This window comes from Rousettus aegyptiacus, unplaced genomic scaffold (assembly GCF_014176215.1).
Source record: "Rousettus aegyptiacus isolate mRouAeg1 unplaced genomic scaffold, mRouAeg1.p scaffold_m13_p_13, whole genome shotgun sequence".
Lineage (NCBI taxonomy): Eukaryota > Metazoa > Chordata > Mammalia > Chiroptera > Pteropodidae > Rousettus > Rousettus aegyptiacus.
Genome location: NW_023416288.1, coordinates 57215239 through 57236990, shown reverse-complemented (window position 1 = coordinate 57236990; position 21752 = coordinate 57215239). Strand labels below are relative to the sequence as shown.

General features: G+C 37.8%; 1 protein-coding gene and 1 long non-coding RNA gene across 1 annotated transcript; one reads left to right on the top strand and one right to left on the bottom strand.

Annotated features, from left to right (window-relative positions):
* CHRM2 (cholinergic receptor muscarinic 2) overlaps positions 1-21752 on the top strand; it is a 506666-nt gene that overhangs the window by 462575 nt on the left and 22339 nt on the right.
* Positions 6947-15028, bottom strand: LOC118610770. Its single transcript, XR_004954037.1, has 3 exons — positions 14821-15028; positions 13436-13503; positions 6947-7262 (listed from the first exon to the last, which is right to left on the bottom strand). It is a non-coding gene; the product is annotated as an uncharacterized LOC118610770 (long non-coding RNA).

Below are 21752 nucleotides of genomic sequence, written 5' to 3'. Positions count from 1 at the left end.
GCCTCTTTGTTTTGATCTTTATGCATTTTTTTCTGCATTTTTTTTATGTACCATTTCTTTTCTGTTTGGACTGTTTTCTAGATGATCCTTAATATAAATGTGCTGTTTAAGGGGAAATGCCAACTCTTAGTCATCTAGAAAAGCTGCTCTACTCTGACCTAAGATTAATGGGTATAGATAGTAACAGGAATCCCAGATTAGAAATAGACCTGGCTTCTGAATCCTCCGTTACAGAACACTAATATCTAAAATAGATAGATACACGTGGAACTTATCAGTTGCAAAAGGAGACGGGAAGCGTCTACCTATATTTTCATTCCTCTGCCCAAAGGGTTTGAAAATTACTAATATGCTTCTTTTCTGTTGTTAGAGCATTTTTGTATTATCCTTCAGTATTCAATAAACATACATATGCCTCAACTAAGATCCCTTTGCCTGTGGCTATATAGTCAGCTGCCAAGAAGTTCGTTTAATGAAAACTGAATAACAAACCAATGCAGACAGGAAACAGAGAGAGGGAATGGGCCGTAAGAAGTTTTTTTCTTTTGTTATTATTATTGCCGTTTTACCAGAGTAGAATGATGACCCCTTTTTACCACAGACCCCTCAGCAAACACAGGACATCCACTGCTCAGACACTGTATTTCAGGTGATGAGAGGTTAGCACTGGAATCCAGTGCTCAGGAAAGCTGGGTGACCGTCCCTCCTCCAAGTCCCCTCCGGAGCACCTGATGGGAGAATAAGGTAGCGGCCTGGTTAGCAACTGTCCTGGTCGGCCCATAGATCAAGTGCCGACATTCCACTTTGGTTTGTGCTGAGTAGGCAGCATGATAGGTCAGGAACGCAGCAGGGACAGGAAGCCAGGGCTCTGGCCATTTCTGTGCCTTGTCCAGCACAGCTTCTGGAGACAGTCCACCCCTACTAACACTAAAGCTGTCATTGTGTTTTTTTTTCTCTCTCTCTAAACCAGCTCTATTATTTAAGAAATCAAGTAGTTTCATTATTGGTGAAGTATTCAGGGGTCCCGATTTCCAGGTTGTTGACTTATTACGTATCTACTAATTTGACGCTCCTGCAAATGAAGCAAAAGGAAATGAGTTTATTTCTTTGCTGTGCAAGGACATCCTTAATATGATAAAAATATTGTTTTGTTTTGTTTTGTTTTGGGCTATTGCTTAGTGACACCTGAGAGTAAGAATTTTCAAGAAGATGTACATGTGTCTGCTTGAGATTATGCAGTCTCTTCAATTGGGGGACACATTTTGAAACTGGCTACACTACTGTCATTAAAAAAGAATTTTCTAATTGTCTAATGAGAATTTGGCAAATTATTAGTTAAGAGCACATTTGTAGGCTGTTGGGAATGAGCCAGGCGAGAAGGAAACAGAGAATTAGTGGAGCGACATCTTAAAGTAGACCTGAGAAGATGGAATCTAGTGAACAGGGCGATGTCCCTAGCTCGGGTGTAGAGACTTCATCCTCAGTAGCAGCAGCTTGGGCAGAATATATGGGCCCTGGTGCTCATAGTTATGTAAATGGCACAGTGGGAACACGTGGACTTTTACTTCAGTTTATTCCTATTTTATCACTGTAAGAAGAAGGAACAGGGTCATTTGCTGAGAGTGAGAATGGATAGGGAAGTGCTGGAGACGGGAAGATTCATAAATGACATGACGTAGTCCTGTAATGGAGACAGGAAGGAAATGGGCCACCAGCTTCGTCCTCACCACCTCTTCAGCTGACACTAATATTATTGCAGAGTTGTAAGAATTTGACTGTGTGCCTCTGATTCTAGCCCGTGTGAGGCCCATCAGTTGTTTTCTTGCCTTTGAAAGAAGGTGGCTGAGAGACTGCTTTGAGGTTTGTGCCCTGGAGACCCTGACCTCTGCCGGGGTAGGCACCGATGTCACGTGAACAGCGGTGACCTAAGTCATCCTCCTTGCCTGTCTTCCCTCATCTCTCTCCTCTCTTCTTCACATGTAAATGACCCACTCCTTCCCTGAGGTCCTTTTCCTCTTCCTTCTCTTCAAATTCTCTTTCTTCTACTTTTCTCTTACCATCCTTTCCCAGATTCCTTTCTCTGCCTCTCATCTCTAGCAGTGTTCTCTATACATGTCCTTCAACTTAAAAAAAAACAAAAACAAAAACAACTTATTCACCAATAAATTTTAACTTAACAATAAACATGTATCTGCTACTGAACTAATTTTTACATTAAAATATATCTCAAAATATAAATTTTAAAGGGAGAAAATATGTTTACTGAGATAAGGGTGTCTCAGAGATGTGGATACCAACACCTGGTTCCAGGATGGCTGATCCCCCCTCCCCCTGGCCTACATTGAGCTCCAGCAGGGTGAAAATGTTGATGATGGAGAGAGAGTTATCAGGGGAGCTTCACAGTGTCCCCCGAATGTGGAGGATGTGCTTAAACATGGACACAGAAACCAGTGTCCACATTTGTGGGTCCAGGTGAAGATCAGATAGTAGAGGAAGGGCGAGAACTATGTGGCTGTTCTACAACCTGGCCGCCAAGCATCTGTGCCCCAGCCTGAGAATCAGTTAAGGACTATTTCCAGTGGATAAAGTGCTTCTCTGTCACTGGGCCTTAGGAAATAGAAAGGGCTGGAATAAAGCTGCATACTGCCCTAGAAAACCACCCACGTCAGCCACACGGAGACTGCCACATCTCCTCCAGCAGCCCATGGAATGAGCCTGAACCTAGGACTGCCTACACATAACGCAATTGTAAAGAACTGTGCAAAAGAGTCTCTCTGCTCCCATGACGAGAGCATCCCACTCACTCATTCCAGAGTGCTGGAGTACAAGGAAGAGACAAGAAGATCAGAATCCGGGCCCACTCAGCAACCAGAGAATTAGTCCCTGCTGGCCATGGGGGACGTTTTAAAGTGGGTGGACTGTTTTAGTAGCTAAAAACAGCTAGGATCTCCCCAAGGCAGCGTTAAAGAACGATTTGGTCAAGCATGGCTGAAGCCAACGGTTAAAAAAATATTTACAATTTCTCACTGTATTAGAGTCAATAAATCAATCTCACAAGTATAGGAATAAACTGAGCTTAGAAATATTTAAATTATGGTATTAAAATCGTTTCCCCAAGATATTTTTAAATTAACTTTAACCAAGTTATTCCCACAAAAATATTTTTAATTATACATTTTAATGAAGGCAAAAAGTTTCTGTTCAATTAATAAATTAAAAAGTAACAGTTTAAGATATTGGTTTTTTCTTCCCACATTCTTTGAAATTTCTTCCCTGGGGTATATTTTTACATAAAAATTAAGACAGTAGTTGATGTGTTTATAAATCATTTATAATTATATAAATTTGTTGTTGAGTAAATTCTCAAATTTTATTTTTATTTTTTTGCCTTTTAAATTTGTTTTTCAATTACAGCTGGCAGTTAATATTTTATATTAGTTTCAGATGTACAGCATAGTGGTTAGACATTTATGTAATTTATGCAGTGATCTCTCCAATTAGTCTAGTACCCACCTGGCACTATACATAGTTATTAAAATATTATCGACTATATTATCTATTGTGTACTCAAACTTTTCTTTTTTAATCAAAAGAAGTATCTAGATACACACTGTTAGAATAAAAGGGTAGGAAAAGGGGTCTGGAAAAAGGAAGATGAGACGAAGGTAAGGAAAGAAATATGAAGAGAAGGAAAGGATGAGAAGTCCGAGACGAAGGGCCAGCCATTTTTATGTAGAAAGGAGAGGAGAGAAGTTGGGAGAAGGGAAGAAACACGTGAGGGGAAGACAGGTGAGGGAGACCGGGGTCACCACTGTTCACATGGCATCAGTGCCTGTCTCAGAAGAGGTTCAGGGTCTCTGGGCACCAACATGAACACAGCTTCTCGGAGACCTTTTCCAGACATCTATAAAAGGGCATGCAGCATCTGGAAGGTCTCACACAGACCGCACAGAGGGGCATACAGCCACATCTTTGGGACTCTGGAGTACCAATATTATTATCAACTGAATGGGTGGTAGAGGGTGGAGTGGTTAGGGGGGAGCGGAGGGGAGGAAAACATTAGTTAAACTCTAAATAAGAACAGAAGTCATCTGTTAGGTTTTTCACATTCAAATATGAAAACATCCTTTCAATTCAAAGTTAATGGAAAATACAATTTTTAGAAAGAGTGAGAATTTTTAGTCCCTTAAAATTGGTTTGCAAAAAACAGTACACACTTTAAATGATATGCTTCCTCTGCTGGAGAATGGCATTATATTGGGAATAAATGGCAGCATCTACGTTATAAGAGCCTGTAAAGGTCTAATAAAAATATACTTTTATGCAAAGTGCTTTCTGTACCTCCGAGAAACTGCCTCAAAGTGATTCAGAGCTCACTCACAGAAAAATAATCCTTGAAAGTCAACAAACATTTATGCAAGGCTTAAAATATGCTCTCTAGTGTAGTAGAAATTGCGGTGGATATTAGATAGAGTCCTTGGTTTCAAAGAATTTGTCTACTTTTAGGTAAATTGCAGATAGAGATTGCAATATAGGTTTGATACAGTTATGAGTAAGCACTCCCGTTAGTATTTATGAAGAGAATGCTGGACTAACTTAATAGAGTTGGGAATGAGAGAAGGGAGCAGAAGTGTAGATTGGAGTAAGAGAGAGGAAGTCACTTTTAAGGCAAAACATTGTCCAAACGTTCAGTAAAAACAAAACAGTAAGAAACAGAAGGGAAGATAGTAGGAAGTTTAGACCAGGAGGGAAAGAGAAAAGATGAAATAAGGATTATCTAGAGTAATGGAGACCCCTGAGTCTGAACGCTTGCTCATTTTCCTTATATTTTCCATTAGGTAATACATCTATTGAACAACCATTTATCTCGTAAGCATCAGGCAAGGTTATGAGCAATGAAGAAAAGGAGTTAAAAATGATGTGATCCCTACCCAGGAAGAAATCGCAACTCAGGGGAAGCAAAATAGTAAAGCATTGGTTATATGGCAGTGGGTGATGAACTCTTTGCCAGAAAAAGGAGTTCATGGGAACTCGAGAGGAAATTAATTTACCTACAAGGTCCGCGTGCTCCAGGATCTCAGATGTTTTATTTTCAAGGATAAAATTCGAAGGAAAAAGTGTGCTGAAATTAATGCATGAAGTTGATTTTTCTTTATTTAAGAAAAACTTATCCACTAATCTAGAGAAACAATCTGTGGTTTGTCTGTTCCCACCTAGGAGCACGTTTTGACCAACCTCAGCCCTGATTTCACATTAGAATCACCTGATGTGATGCCCGGCTCACTTAGGTGGAACCTAAGGAAAGGCATTAATTTACAAACTTCCCCAGACGATTCTAAGGTGCTTCTAGCGTTGAGACTCACCAGCCCATAAATAGACTTGGACAGACTCCTGCTACAGCAGAAGCTTATCAAAGTTTTCTGGCTCGGTTCCAGATGTTATAAACAGAAACAGCCTCTGTTGGTGACACTTACATCCTGTCCTTATACTTCCCATTTACAGACCGCACCATGTGGTTGAGTCCATATCACGTTTGGTCTTGAGGAAATGGATTTTATTTGAAGAACATTCTCGTTTTGAAATTTTGGCTATTTATTACTGGGCCATACATGTTGGCAAAAAATGTAGCTAGCCAAACAATTCTTTTCCAAGGATATCTAGTTTAAAAATTAGTTAATTAATTAATTAATTGATTTGGACAGTGTAACATTTTCGTGAGAATATAGTATTCAAATAATTTATTAGTATCAATTGCAATCACTAAGAAATGGCTAAATATAGCTACACATCAATATATTTTAAAAGAATTAAGAACAAATTAAGAACTTTTATATGAAATATGTTACTGCTATTTAGCAGAAAACTACTTCAGCTTATTCTAATGCAGAGTTTAACTCTTGATAGGTTTTGTAGACAATAAAGATTAACCCCAACCTTGACGTCCTGTGACCTCTGTAAACCTTCTGAATTCTGCCTGTATTATGATCTTGAGTTGGCCTTTACAGTTTAAGGGTTGGAAACAAAACAGTTTTCAGTTGTCTACCTACAAAACAATATCAGGAAATATTTCGAGACTAATGAGCATTGGCAAAATGCTTTCTTCTTTCTTTGTCCAGTCTCCCACAGGAAATATTGGATTCCTGCCTCCTTTTCTTTTGCAGTTAGAAAAAAAAAAGGGGAGCTGACAAATCTATTGAGACAGCATTATCCCCACCTTCATAGGCTCTCAGCCAGAGCATGCCCTCGCAGGGGTCTGAGGCACAGGGGTGACGTACCTAGTCTTTCTTCTCTCTGTGTCTCTATTCGGTTTTCCTCCCTCCCCTTCCTGACCAATGGGCCCAAACCAACCACAGCTCTCTATTTCCCTTAAAAGGAATTAAGCTCCTTTTCCTTCTGAAATTTTTAAATATAATTTGAACAAATTATTTTCTGGGTACTGTAGAGACTGGAAAACTTGTTGAGTAGGGCTCATGGCTGATACAATAATCACAGAAGTTATACTTCATTTAAATAAAATAGATGTAATATAAATGGTGAAAATTCTGTTAAGAATTGTATCAAAATATATATCTAATTTAACATTAATATATAAATATTAAATCACTGTGTCGTACACTGAAACTAATATGTTATATGTCAATTACATCTCCAAAATTTTTATTAAAGCTTAGATCTCTGTAACAAATGCATAGAAACATTGTGATAACCTTTTAAAGCGTGATAAATTAATAGAGAAACAGAAGCAATGGTAGTTAGGGTGATTTATGCAGACTGCCTCATCAAAATGCTGTCTTAATTCAGCTATGAAAGCCGATGCACCAAGGATGCACATTAAGTGTAAGGGAATTCAAACATCTACGTGTTAGTTAGGAGTCAACTTTTGCTAAATAGAAATAATCTAAAAGCAAATCGATAGATGAAATAAAAACAGAAAGAAGTTGTCAGAGAGAGTTGCCAATGCATTTTATTGTGCATAATAATAATTACACTTTGCAAAGGAAATTTCAAAGCAGAAGAGGAGGCATAAGTAAAAATTCATGTCCAGATACACTAAAAGAAAAAAAACAGCTGAAAGTAGATGGAAGGGTCCAAAATATAAAATTAGAACAATATAATTAAAACAGTCACGATGAAGAAGAAAGAGAAGCTCCTACAGATACAAAAATGAATTAAACACTTTCATCTGAGTTGAAATCACAGTGCAGTCCTCCAAAATCAGCCTTTTAGTCACCAGCTATGGAAGCCATTATGATGATGAGTCTCTGTATTAAAGAGATATGTATACAAGTGAGATGTTAAATACATAGAAAAAAATAAATGCAAAATAATGACATGTCGGAAGGTAAGAATAATATTTGGAGTAAGAAGATCTTAATAAACTATGTTTAAAAAAAAAAAGAGGTTAAAGTGGGTGGCAAAAATAATCTTAAACCTTCATTTAGAGAAATCTCGAGGAAAGGTAAGTCCCTGCCTTTAAGATATGATATAATTTTAACAGATTACCAAGGGGGAATAGAACTCAGAAAATATCGTTTTGCTTTTACATTTTTCTATGAAGGAAAATATACTGTAAACCAGAAAAGCCAGAACAATAATTGATGCTAAAAAAGAGAAAGTTAGCATAGATGAGTCTCCATGGTTTGCGTCACTAGCTCCTAAATGTTTGTCTTCTGCAAAATTAGAAAAAGAAAAACAATTTAGTTGAATTTATTTTATAAAACTCTAATTCAAGAATGTCCTTTATTCTTATACTATTTTCTTCATTCGCTTTTGAAGTTTTTACATATTTTTGCTTTTGTTTTCATGAAATATTGGTGACGATAGATGTAAGTTAGCTGTAATGTCTTTCTATAATGAAATAAAAAGTAAACAATGTTATGTTAGTTCCTATTTTTAAGTTTTATTGGGTCACAAAATCTAAACACCTGGGATTTACTAGATTTTGTAAAGGTCCTTTGAATGAAGAAGAGATGTACATGATAAAATTGAAAAGGTACATATAGCCACGTGGCCTTTTGCCCACCTTTGTCCTCCAGCCTCTTGTCCTCCCAATTTCCTTCCAGAAAGGCAACCACTGTAATCAATGCTGTACATAATTCTGCACAAGTTATGAAATTCGCATAAAATTGCCTGTGCTTTTTACACAAATAACAGCATACACACCTGATCTGTATCTTGCTTTTTTTTTTTACATAAACTATATACATCCCATAGCCCAGAACATAGGAACCAATTTTTTCATTGTATTTTGAGTTGAAACCAAATCTCGATAATAAAATAATTTATTGTTTTATTATAAAAATAATTTGTGGAATCATTGTCAGAAGTTCTTAAGAAATACTGTAGAATGAAAGAGGTGTCTTAACACCAGAAAGGTAAAAATGTTCGCTCGCTATTTTACAAAGCAGAAAAAGAATAACATAATAAGTTACAGACTCGTGCGCTTAGTATCATTCATGAGCAAAGTTCATGTTTAGACTGATGGCTCAGCCACACATTGAATATTAGGATCTGGTTATGATTGGAGAAATCATGAATTGATATGACCGTATGCAGAAAGGCTTCATCAAGGTTCTGAACTGATATAACAGAAGAGTATCATACGTCTTGTACATTTTGATTATAACTAGTTATTTGACAGTATTTTTCAAGATCTGTGTTTGGGCCAGACTATGCAAGATAAGGAGAATAAAGTATAACTCAACCGATTGAAGTTTTATTTTGAGAAGATTAATTAGTTACTTCCTGGAGGGACTTTAAATGTTAATTTACCCAATAGAGTGTTATCTCTTAGTATTTTATCATTCATTGCATTGATGACAGATTGAGTGTGATTTGCAAATTTATGAATAATGCCAATATGGGAGAAAACCTGAATGGGTATCTTATCGGAGTCAGGTCAAAATGATCTTGACATTATGGAAAAATAAACAGATTAAATGAAACTTAAATTTCAAAGGAGTTCAAAATACCAACTATCTAAGTACAGGAAAGTTGATATGATTTAATAATTCATATAAAGAAAAGCTGGGCATTTTATAAGTTAACTGCAAATACATCATTTTTAACACACGTTAGGCCCTTCCAGCTTGAAGAGTGGAACTTTATTTGAATCTAGAAGTCTCCTTTTTTCTCTTCTATTATTTTCCCTCTGACGTTATTTCTGTTCTCTATTTCTGTAATTTCTATTAGATTTTTGTCTCTAACCTTCTCCCTTTCGATTCCTTGGTGCCTTTTCACTCTGCATCCATACTATAAGCTTAGCATTCCCCCTGAAACTACTGTTATGTTACAAATAATCTTATCCTTGGATTTCCATTCTTTATGATATGATCTCAGATATTTTTATCTTGTAAGATTTTGTAAATGCTGGAACTGCTGATAGCTTTCTAGTTCTGTTATGGATTTTCTTCACACATATACACACATATTTATATTGCATGATAGGAGTTGGAGCGATAAATAGGGTAAACATTGTGTTCACTGCTCCGTCTTGACCCATGAACACAAACCAATAATACCAAATGTGTTATATGATCATATGCGCATTAATGGAAATTGTTTGCTCAAGGAGAGAGCTGTAATAATTTCACTCATCAGAGCCTATTTGAATATTATATTCAGTTCTATGTATAGTAATATAGAACTAAGTTATACCAGGAATGTTTGAAGGAGGTTGTGATATCTTGCTTAGAAAGAGGCAGGGATATTCATCTTCAGTTATCTGAGGGGATGTTATATAGAAGTTTAACATGTTAAATATCTGTAGAAAACAGACCTAAGATCAATTATTTTTAAATGAAGTGGACTTCATGTTAGGATAAATAACTCCTTAATAAATGGGCCTGTACAAAAGAAGAATGAGATACTTTTATAGTTGAAGCACTAGAAATGTTAAAACAAAGACTGATGGATAAGTTACCATAGAGATTTTGAAGAATAAAACACTTATTTACCTAATAGTACCTCCTAAACTTCCAATCCCAAATTGTCTGTTTCTCAAGGTTTCATATAGTCTCTCTGGCCCTTGATTAAAGTTTGTTTTTCTTGTCTGGCTCTATCTAACTCCTATTTATCTGCATGGTGACTACCTTTGCCTTGAACTCTGTTTCCCATGACCCTCCAAATTCTCAACCCACTGCTCAGCCAACTTCAGTTCTATGCCTCGCTTACTTCCAGACCCTAAACACATCTCACCTCAGATTTCCCACTTGATTCTAAAACCTCCTCCTCAAACTACCTACCAGGTTTGATGTATTCTTTGGACCAGGCCTCGCCTTCATGCCTGTCCTCTGCTCAGTGCTTTCTTTCATGTTGTAGGCCCCAGAGATAGTGCATTGTTGCATTTGCTTTCTACGAAGCCTTCTGACTGGGTACTACCACCGCTCTCATTCCTCCTTCCTCCTCGTTTGCCATAAACTAACATGCACCCTTCCGGCACATTAATCTTTTAAAATGCTTGTTTAATTATTGCTTATCTTCCTGAAACTATTGTCTCCAAACCAATATTTCCCACTGTCTGCAGACGGAAGTGTACAGCAGTCAACTCGGGCTACCATGGCAAAATATCATGGAATGGGTGGCTTAAACGACACAGAAACAGGAAGCATTAGATTTAAGACCAGATCTTAGAGGTCATCTAGATCAACTTGTTCATTTTCTAGATGATGGAGTAGAAATCCATAGATGCTAAATGGTTGCCCCTAAGATACAGAGTAGCCAGCCTAGAGGAAAACTCCGACTGGCCTACCCCATCCCAGCACTCTTAACTGTGCCCTATAATTTAGACCACTCTATTTCTGTGAGTTTCGGTGGATAACTTAAAGATATGCTGAAGGAGTTTGGGGAAAATTTTATAGAACAGGATAGTTTTAAAAAGACTCAGGAAGTAAAAAATATAAAAGGGAAGAGGGTAGACTTACTCTAAAAATAATTGATTTATTTCTTTCATGACTTGGTAAAAGTTCTTTATTAGAACCAAAGGACAAACTGAAAGAGTCTTGTGTTTCTTAGAAGCTACGGAGTTTTTGTTTTGTTTTGTTTTGTTGAATCCACTACTTGCCTTTGTATTTTTGGTATTAGTTTTCAAAGGGAGGAGACAGTGGTAAAATCTCTAAACTCTTTAACTATTTGAAAACTTCTGCTTTTGTTGACATGATTTTAAAAAGGGCGAAATGGTTTGACTGTCTTATTTCTGATTGATCTGGTATTTGGACATTATGCATACCGAGCCTTAGAGGAATGGTAATGCAGCCGTTTGGGGAATGTCAGCATGACACTTTTTCACCCTGGTTTCTCTCCTAAAGTTCAGTAAAGGCCGTCTTTTAGAAGCACATAAATCCACTTACAGATAAAACAAAACCAAAGGACTTATTTTCTTTATGTGAGAGTAAACCCTTATTTACTTCTTAAATACCTCTTCTACCTTCCCCCTTAGGGGAAGTTATCTGTGTTCATTTTAAGCCTCTCTCATCTGTCCTCCATCTTTGAATGTCTGCCCTGTTTTGTCCAACCTCCAGGATAGCAGCATTTATGACTTTCTATATCTTGTTCCCAGAAACAGTAGCCCATGGTACTTTCATTATTTATTCTCTCTCCTTATGTCAGTGACATAACAATCTGCCAGTTGCCAAGAACTCTCCTTTTCCACACTAGTGATTCCATTCCCTCGAGCATTTTCTCAAGTTTAATATCTTCTGAAAGAAAAAAGAAAAAAAGTATGGCTGATAGTTCTGCCAAATGGAAACTCAGCATTGAACAAATTAGGCAGGACTTTTAATTTGTGCTTGTGGCCAGCATTTGAATTGTTAATGAAGGCATAGTGGCGGTTGCTGTGATGGAAGGTAATGATGATGATAGTGGTAAGGATGGTGATGATGGTGGTAATGGTTGTGATGATGGTGATAATGGTGGTTATCGTGATGATGGTGGTGATAATGATGTTGGCAGTGTTGGTTATGGTGGTGATGATGGTAGTGCCTACTTGTTGGTCTGCTTTTTCTTCTAAAGAGCCAAGTGATTCTTGGGATGATTTCATCCCATTCTAGAGTGATAGAGGAAAAAAATGTAACAATAATTTAATAGCCTAACATGACAGCACATAATTTATAATCAGCATTATACTATTTATCTGATTCTCAAGAATGGAAAATAGTTCAATTACTTTTCTTGAGAATAAAACGTTTTGATTTATTGTCATTCTTACTGTCTCTTTGGCTACAGTCTCGTGTTTTTCTTATTTTTCTATGGGAGAGCCCATATTTATAAGAAATAAAATTGGAGATTTATTTGTAAAATTTATTTATAAGATTTATTTATAAAATTGCTCTCACCTGAATAAATCAGCCTTCTTACCAGAATGTACTTAATAAGCTTCTCCCAAGCAAACAACACTGATTTTGGCACTGAGAGGGTTATCATGGTTTTGTTTTCAGGTTAATATAATTTAGGCCCAAAGATGTGATATTAATTTATCCTATAAATATTTATTGAATATCTTCTATGTCTTAGACACTGTGCTAAGTAGAGGAAATACAATGATCGGCCGAGGCATTCTAATTGAGAACATAAAATTGCAAAGACTGTTGCATAGTAAGAATTTTGTTAGAATGGAAATACACAAAGCATACTAGAAATCAGAGAAAACCCATCTAAGTTTTACTGTAATGGAAGGCTTAATTTGAGGAAGGAACAATTTAGTCAGGACAAGAAGGGGAAATTTAAGCAGTGGAAGCATTCAATAGGAATTCACTGTCTTGAGAGCATCTATCTTATTATGGCAACTGCAGTGAATTCAGCATTGCTGTAGCATGTCGTTTAGGCTGGAGTGTAGTGTGGGAGAACAGACCTGAGGTGAGGCTTAGCGGTCAGGCAGAAGCCATTGCAAGAAAGATCTTGTAGGCCATTCCAGGTTGGGATTTTATTCTCCCCTGAGTAATTGCAACAGCAGATCGGCATATTTAAGTTTGTAAGTTAGAAAGACCATTGAGAGATTAGAGTAGTGAATATATTTGAATGAGTAAAACTGAAGTCAGAAAGACCAATTGGGTAGTGGCCTTTGAGGGTGAGAACTGGTGAGACTCTGAACTGACATAGTGATAGCAGTAATGCAGAGGTGCTAAATGATACCCAGTATATAAAAGAAATCGTATCTTAAGCAGTCGGACTTTTTTTTTTTTTTTTTAATATGGAAAGATTTAAGGATGGTTTTCAGTTTTCTGGCTTACAACATGGGACTGAATGATACATCATGGTGTATAATTAGTTCCTGAACTCTGCATTTTCAAAAATAAGTACTTGGAAGCTCATAGGAGTGAGCAATAATTGAAAATAACCCTTTGCAGAAGGTGTTAGGACGTAAGTTGAGATATCAGATACGAAGTACATATAACTGTGTAAGAAAGTAATTTTCCTAAGCAACTTAGAGCTCACTTACCTGTTTCCTGCCTGTTTCCTGGAGAGTCACTGGACTCCCACAGAAGAAACTCTCCCCCTTCCTTTACTCTGAAAAAGAAGGGTAAATTGGTTTAGACATGGTCCACAGTCCTTTCCCAAATAAAATTCTATCTCTAATTGGAGAAATACATAAGTCCTTCATCACAGGTCTCAGTACAGAAGGACAGAGGAAGAAAGAAGGAAAGAGTTAATAAGTAACTGTTTTCACAGAAGATTGGGAAGGAATCAGAGAATAAGATTTTACTTCTTAGGCTGGGAAAAACTAATCTGCAATGCCCCAATACAATAAAGTAAAATTCGACAATAAAATAATCACATCAGCATTCTCAGATATTAAAATGTCATTTTTCACTGCCTTCATACAGGATCTACTACATATGGGGTGTATATTTGCTACTTTATTAAGAGTGCTGTAATATTTTCATTTACTTTTTCTCTTCTTATTGGCTTCATTTTCGCAATTTGGTGCAGTATTTGGAGAAAAGCATGTAAGATTAGTGTCCATAATGCAAGAGTCAGCTGACAGAAACAAACCAAGAAAATAGAGTAAGACAGTTTATGACCTTCTCCAATCACACTGTGGGTAGATCAGGAAATTCCAATACGCTCAAAAATAATGGCTTACTGTTCATATTTTCCAGATGAATGTACTGAGATGGGTCTATGTAAACTATACATCCGTAGCTGTGTTGTAACACAGGGTTATTGTTTGCTTCAGAAAATAGAGTATCATCTTTATAGAAACGGTAGAACGATCTTTCGAGTGAAGTTCCACTGGAACTAGATCCTGAAGAGTGGGGTAGAAATTGACTAGCTAGAAAGGAGAAAAAAATATATTGTGAAAAGAAAACCATGTATACAGAACCTCAAGACTGGACTAAGGGTTCGGTATGTTTCGTGTAAACTTAGCAAACCTCCAGAATGAACTTCAGACTACACATCAAGGAATTAGTGGGATATTGAGTATTATATGCGATGAAATAGTTTAAAGGTTAAGAATTTAGATTTGGGAAGATCTTAAAAGATTTTTGGATAGAAGGAGCGAGTGACATTACTGCTTTATGAATGATAAAATATTCACATTATTAATAATAATGAAATAGCTAACAGTGCTTATTATAAGTATCAGACACTAAATAAATAATTGAATACTGATCATACTCTGTGATATCATTATCATAGATTTGTAAACTGAGAAAGTGACCAGGGAACTTACACAAGAAACACAAGGACCACCAGAGAGAGAAGGTTCATGAACCCAGCACAGACTGGCACCTTGATCTCTGCATCAAGTTTGTTAATTTTAGGGCAACGTGCAGGGGAAAAGCAAGCCGAGAAGCCCCTTAGGAGGCCTGTGGCACGTACCGTGGCTGAGATTTCGAGCTGATGAGTATTAGTGATGACAGAGGAGGTCCACATGCAAGCCATTGGTTTTCCTTTTATGCAGAGCCAGGTGTCTGTTCAGGTCCAATGTAAGTTTATTTAAAGAGAGGAACTCTTGGTTCGTGTCGCAGAGATGGACCTCCCAACCAGACCCGAATCAACTTGGAACAATGGCCCTAATTCTCTCAGTGCAGCCACTCGTAATAGTTTCTTTCCCTCAAGGACAATCATTTTCTTAATTCCATTCATAGAGTTTTGTTTCTGGAAATGTCACAGTCTATTGACTATGTAAATGGTGCAGTTGCTTCCCATGAAAATGAATAAAATTCCTATTGTACTATGTGTACTACTGTTGACTCTCAAGGGGAAAAAATGTAAGTAGCTCAGCATCATTGTGGGAGACAGAACATCTGTTTGCTTTGGACTCCAAGAAAAGTCTCCACATGGCTTCCCTCTAAAGCAGATTAGTAAGCAACTTATGAATAAATTATCCCAAGGGCTTTCTTGTCCACATGACTAAGAGTTTAATGTTTCCTAAAACCAATTTTATTATATTGTTACATCATATCCATTCTTTCTAGGATAGATTTCTAATGGTAAAGGGAAGCTGTGGTTTCATTCTGATTCCGTAAACCTCCCTCCTCAGAGCCTTATTATGCCTCTTTCTGATCAGCAAAACCTCTCTGGGGATACAATTCCCTGAAACTGTTTGGATTTTTTGCACTCATCCATTTTTCAAACGTTCGTTTGTCATTTCCCACATACAGGGTCTTATGAGAGGCACTAGGTTTACAATAGGGAACAAGGCATGGCCAATTCATTCAAATAAAAAGAAGTAAAAGAATTGTAAGTGCTAATATAGAGCTCATCCACGGCATGAGGAAAAACCAGAGGACAGGAACCCCAAGCCATTTGTAGGTGTCATGAAAGGCTTCTCACAGGAAATGACTTTTAAGCTGGGACTTGAAAGGGCTTATCCAACATGGGGACAGGGTGGGGGAGTGGGTGGATTGCGATGCAAATGATCAATTGTCATTCCAGGGAGAAGGAACAGTATGTGCCTATGCGAGGAGGTAAAAGAATCATTGTCTCAGACTTCAATTATTTCAGTTCAAATGCCCATCCATTTATCGACTCATTTAGCACAGTGTTCCCAAAGTGTATTCTGTGGCATATTTTTTTACGAGATATTAATGCATATCCTGTGAAAAGACATTTTTCCTGCTCAAATATTTCTCAATATTTAGTCTAAGTGAATGGTTTCTTTACTACAGCATTTTTTAATACATCGGTGTAAATAGTGACTCAGCAAAAGAAGAACTGAGGGTGTGACTTTTTCCAAATTTATTTAACAGTGAAATGGTTTATTCCACAGGACGTCTTTTAACAACTTGTGGAACTCGTGTTCTCTAGAACAAAGTTCGTAGCTGCTGGTCAGCATCCTGGGAAGGTGTTGGAACCTCTTTCTATATTTTCACCACACGGCATTGAGAAGAAGTCTGCAGATGTCATAACGTGTGCATTTCAACCATGTTATTTTTGACCAGCCACTAGGATTTTAAGATTGCTAGAATTCAGTTTGAAAGCTGGCTCTAACATCTACAGTACCTGACATCATGACATTGATGAAACCAATGAATTCTGTGCTGACCTGAGACAGGATTACATTTCAGTTTTCTGAGAACGTTTCTAAGGAAGGACTGGATCAGCATCTCAGAGGTAGCTCCAGCGTACCCTGTGCTATTTCTCATGTCTAGGACATACTATAATGTGAGCGTTTCCTCTGGTTCCCCATGTGGCATCCCGCCAGAGAGGGCCGGGGCTGCGGTGGGTTTGCCGAGTTACCTGGAACGCGGTTTCTCTGCAGACCTGTGCGTGATGACACCAGTGGCTACATCAACGTTTCCCATATTCATTTGCCAAAGACCAGCTTTCGCATTGAGGAACTTTTTAACCAGTGAGCAAGGCAAACAAGATCTAGGGGCTTTTCCATTGCTGTTCCATAGGGTTCCATAACATGCATATCACATAGCCATTAGATAGCAAAGGGTTAGGAGGGAGGGGCATCTTGAGGATTGATGACACCTCTTATTGCTTCTCTTTGATATAAATGGACGGATCTTCAATAACTACATCAACTGGCCCACCCCGCGGCCATTCTAGAAATCAACAGAAATACAATCAGCTGATTTGCAACTCATGTTTCGGTGATGATGGAAATGGAGAAGATCTTCTTCTGATCAGGCCTGAACCCACCCCATAACTATTTTTTAAGTCGAACCTATGTCTGTGTAAGTACCAAAGCACTTCCTTATTTTGGCAGGGTTTTTTTTAAAGTATTAAATATCCAACTCTTTACATTTTTGTAGGTGCTCTATTTTTTCCCTCTAATACTAAACTATTTATATGGATACTTTCCTAGTTCCTAAAAAGTCTAAGCAATGTGCACATAGTCTCGAACGTGTTATCAATAGATTTTCAGTACAAGCTCTCCCTTCAGCATAAACACAGGAAAGCAGGGCATATTTACCCGTTGCACAAGGTCCTTATGCCACGTTAGTTCAGTTCATTGTAAACCATTCAACTGTCTGGCAAACTCAGGCCTCCTTTCTTTGAATGTCTTTGGTTCGCCCATTGTTACATGTTTGGCCAGTTAGGATCGGCTATTTTTGCCCTTCCGTAATTTGCCCGATCATAATTTTGACACTGTTTGGGTTGTTAAAAATTTCGGTCTGAATGTCTGAAGACATCCTGCTCCGAAAATGTCAAATAATGCTTCCCTCAGTCCCGGCGGCAAGTCTGTTCTTGAGCAGGTTCACTGAGGAGAACTTACACAGTGACAAATACCTTACGTGGGTCTCCCTCATCCACGGGAACCCTTTCCACTTGTAGGGTGAGTATAGGTTCTATAGTTGTTCAAAATCACTCTGGTTATACATGAAATGTACCCATCCTGTATTAGACTCGGTTTGTTGATTAGGACATTCATTCATTCAGTCACTTGTTAACTTAAGTTCTACCTGTACTTTTATGCAAATATCTCACGCCCTTATGTTACATAAAACCAAAACAAACTAGTAGAACCAGAACAAACAAAACAAAAACGATTTGCTCTTCTTCTTGAGTGTCCCTTCAGTGTGCCTGACATAATTTCTTACTGTCTACAGGCATTTGTGCTGTTTTGATTTTTGGTTTTTGTTTCTCTCTTTTTTTTTTCTCCTCCTTCATCCTTTCCTCCTTTCCCTGAAGTCCAAGTTCACAGCCCCCTTTCTAGAGTAGCGTCAGGGGGCTGCATTAGAGCAGCAGTCGCCTACATTCAGGACTTCATTCTTTTGCAGCAGACAGCCATTCAGAGGGGCCCTCTTTGCTTCAGACATCAACTCAGTCCCATCATCACTAGGCTTCTGCTTCTGTTTCACTTCTGGGGGGGGGCCGCACTTGTGATCTACTCATCATACCCTACATTTTCATAATCCAAAAGCAGAGATTCCCCCTTTCCTTTCAGAATTAGAGGTCAGAAGATGGTTAACTTAACATCATTTATTGCTCACCCAGAGTTTACCTACCATGGTCCAGCATTGCAACTACAAACTCTATAAGGCTCTCAAGTGAGTACATTTGCCAATGAACTTCACGGTTACCAGTGGACTGAGATAGGGGAAAGGAATAAACTGTACCTAAGCAAGGACACATCAATTAGCGCTTGAGTGACTGTTTTCAGGAGATCAGCCTCTTAAATTTGCATCCCTCTATTTTAGTCATAACCAAATTGCCCTCTCTGGGGCCACTTAAATATTCTCTTAAACACGTTCAGGCTTTAATTAAGTCCTCTGTCTTTCAGGGACTATGTATAACACTTTTTATTGATCTCAAGGGTTTGCACGTTTTTATTTTATTACACTTTTTTACAGGCAAATAGGTAGGGAAGAATCAAAGGTACAGAGTTAGCATTGTATTACTATTTTTTCCTTCTAGAATGAGAAGGTATATTGTATATGTAAATCATACTTACAAGAATAAATACATAGATATCTCATCTCCGCAAAATTATAAATACATACACACACACACACACACACAATGTATATTCCAGGAAAGTTTCTCTGATACACAGATATATCCCAAAATAATTCAGTTGTCATCAGTCAAAGTGGTTTCTTATTGAAAAGGAAAGGAGATTGAAGGAAGGGAAATAAAGGTCAGGGAAGAAAAGTAGAAGGAAGGGAAGGCAAGGAAATAAGTAATGTGACAGACTATATAATGTGATCATCTGTAGAAAATGGAATTTAAATGTACCAGTTTGTGTACTGACAGTGAACATTTTTGAGTGCTCCCCGTCTGTTGGTGTTTCTGCTACATATTCTATATTATTATCTCATTTAACACATTTATCATTTTACATGAGCTACAGTGCCACGAGTTTAATGTTAATGAATCAGCAATATGTTAAATGAGATGTCTTTAAACAGAAACACACACATACATAAAACAAAGTTATATGTTGATTCATTGACAAAAAAAGTTGTGACCAGAGGCTTGCAGGCACCTAACACTGTATTTCAAGTAGGAGCAAGTGGTTCAGTATTTACTAACTTAGTGTTCGTGTGGACTTGTGGAACCTAACTACCACACATAACAAGGACTGACACTATGCATATCTATCTACCTCTATCTGTCATCTATCTATCTGTCTGTCTGTCTGTCTGTCTGTCTATCTATCTATCTACCTATGTATCTATCATCTATCTCTCCTTCTGAAGAGATTAATTTTAAAGAATTGGCTCATGCATTTGTGGGCCTTGGCAAATCCGAAATCTGTAGAGCAGGCCAACAGGCTCGGCACTCAGATAGGAGTTAATACAGCAGTTTTGAATTTCTTCTTCTCCAGGACACCTCAAATTTTGCTCTTATGGCTTTAACTGATTGGGTAAGGCCCACCTGCATTATTGAGAGAAATCTCCTTTACTAAATTTCAACTAGTTATAGATGTTACCCATATCACAAAGCACCTTTAGAGCAACATTTAGATTCATATTTGATTAAATAACTGGGTACTGTGGCCAAATCAAGTTGGCATAAAATTAATCAGCATCATTATGACAGGTATCAATGAGCTTCGAGTGAACCCAGTTCAATGTGAGTGTTTTTATTTATAGAAGTGAATTATAACTGTACAGAAAGAGAGAGAGAGAGAGAGAGAAGACGCTTGGACAAGTGAGAAGTTTTACATGATCAGGAACATAAGCTTTGTTACTAGACTCCCTTGGTTTCAGATCTGGGCACCACCACTAGCTGACACTAGAAAACTCACCTCCAGGGGCCTTAGTTTTCTTATCTCTAAAAGGGAGAATAACAATAATAGCCCCCATGACAGCCTATTCAAAAAATGTTAGGTCTTCTCAGCACTAGCTCCTTGCAGAGGGTGGAGAGTAGTATAAAGCCATGAATGTGCGCAGACTCTCTTGAAGACGAAGCCACAGCCCCTTGCCAGGCATATGGAGAAGGGCCAGAGATAACAGTCCACAGGAAAGCAGCCCAGTGGCTTTCTGCTTGTCACCTGAATAAGCCTACTCTAAGAAGAACGCGGGAATGGGGTAGTGCAAGGATTTGACCCTATTTTATCAGTAAAGGGAAACTTTCATATATGTTAGGCATGGAATTCATATTGCAAAGTTCTATGGTCAAGGAAATATAACCCAAAGCAGAGGGCAATAAGTATAATGGGGGAAAATACAGTTTCCAGCTTTCCATATCTGATTTTTTCTTCCAAAAGAAGAAAGCACTCACAAAATCAGTCCACATAGAAATTACACCCACCAACTGAAAAGTGAAAAATTCATTCAATTAGCACATGTACACAGTGCTAAAAAAAAAAAAAAAAAAACAGTGTCGCCATGTTTCTGCTGTTTTGTTTAAAGGCGGCTTGCTTCTGTGTGGCTGGTACAGGGCCATGTGATGCAGAAGGCTCAGTAATGAAAGGTGGAATCGGGACCCTGCTGTTCCAAATGCCCTCGCTGCCTCCCTGAGTGTACCTGCTGCCAGGCGCCATCCCTGCCCCGACCTCCCCATCACAAAGTGACAGACCTTCGGGAGGAGGAGGGGACATTCTAAAACAAAAATCAACCTGTCATTTCTATAGTCAGAAATGTCAGAGCTCCGGCATCAATGGCGATTCAGAAGGGTCGGGAATGTGTTTTGTGCCTGTGCTGATATTCAGTGTTTATTTTATATGCCAAAGTTATTTTCAAGTTGTTCGTGCATTTTCACCAAACAATGTTGTATCTTGGGCTTAAAAATACTATTTCAACCTGGCTGGGTCATTCTGCATAAGCCACAGCAATTCCTTATTTAATACAGGGGTATTTATTTGTCTATACAGTATTCACCAAGTGTCTTCTGCCCCTTTCCAACAGGGACACGCTTAACTCGATCGTCTCTACACAAATAATTGTCATAATTATTAGGTTGTTTTTCAAGCTTTATATGATTAAAGAAATATATTTAATATTTTAGATATGAATATTTTTAATTGATTAGTATCATTAATTATGTGATAGTTTAACTTCTGACTGGAACTAGATTTTATACAAGCTCAAGTAGTTTATAGAGTGAGATAGTTGTTTTAATTGGGAAGAGGTGCCGTGCAGATTTACATGCTGTGTTCATTATTTTGCAAAATTTCAATTCCATACAAGATAAATCTAGAGGCAAGAGAATGACCATCAAATTATTGCAATAATCTCATTCAAAGGTGAGAAGGCTGTGGAATAATATGAACTTTAGCAAATAAAAAGCATAATTTTTAGTTACTATATCAGCTATTTATACATGGAAATTGGCCAGATGTTAAATAATAGCTTTTGCATACTAATATGTCCTATATACAGTATGTAGAGAAGGCCAAATACACATTA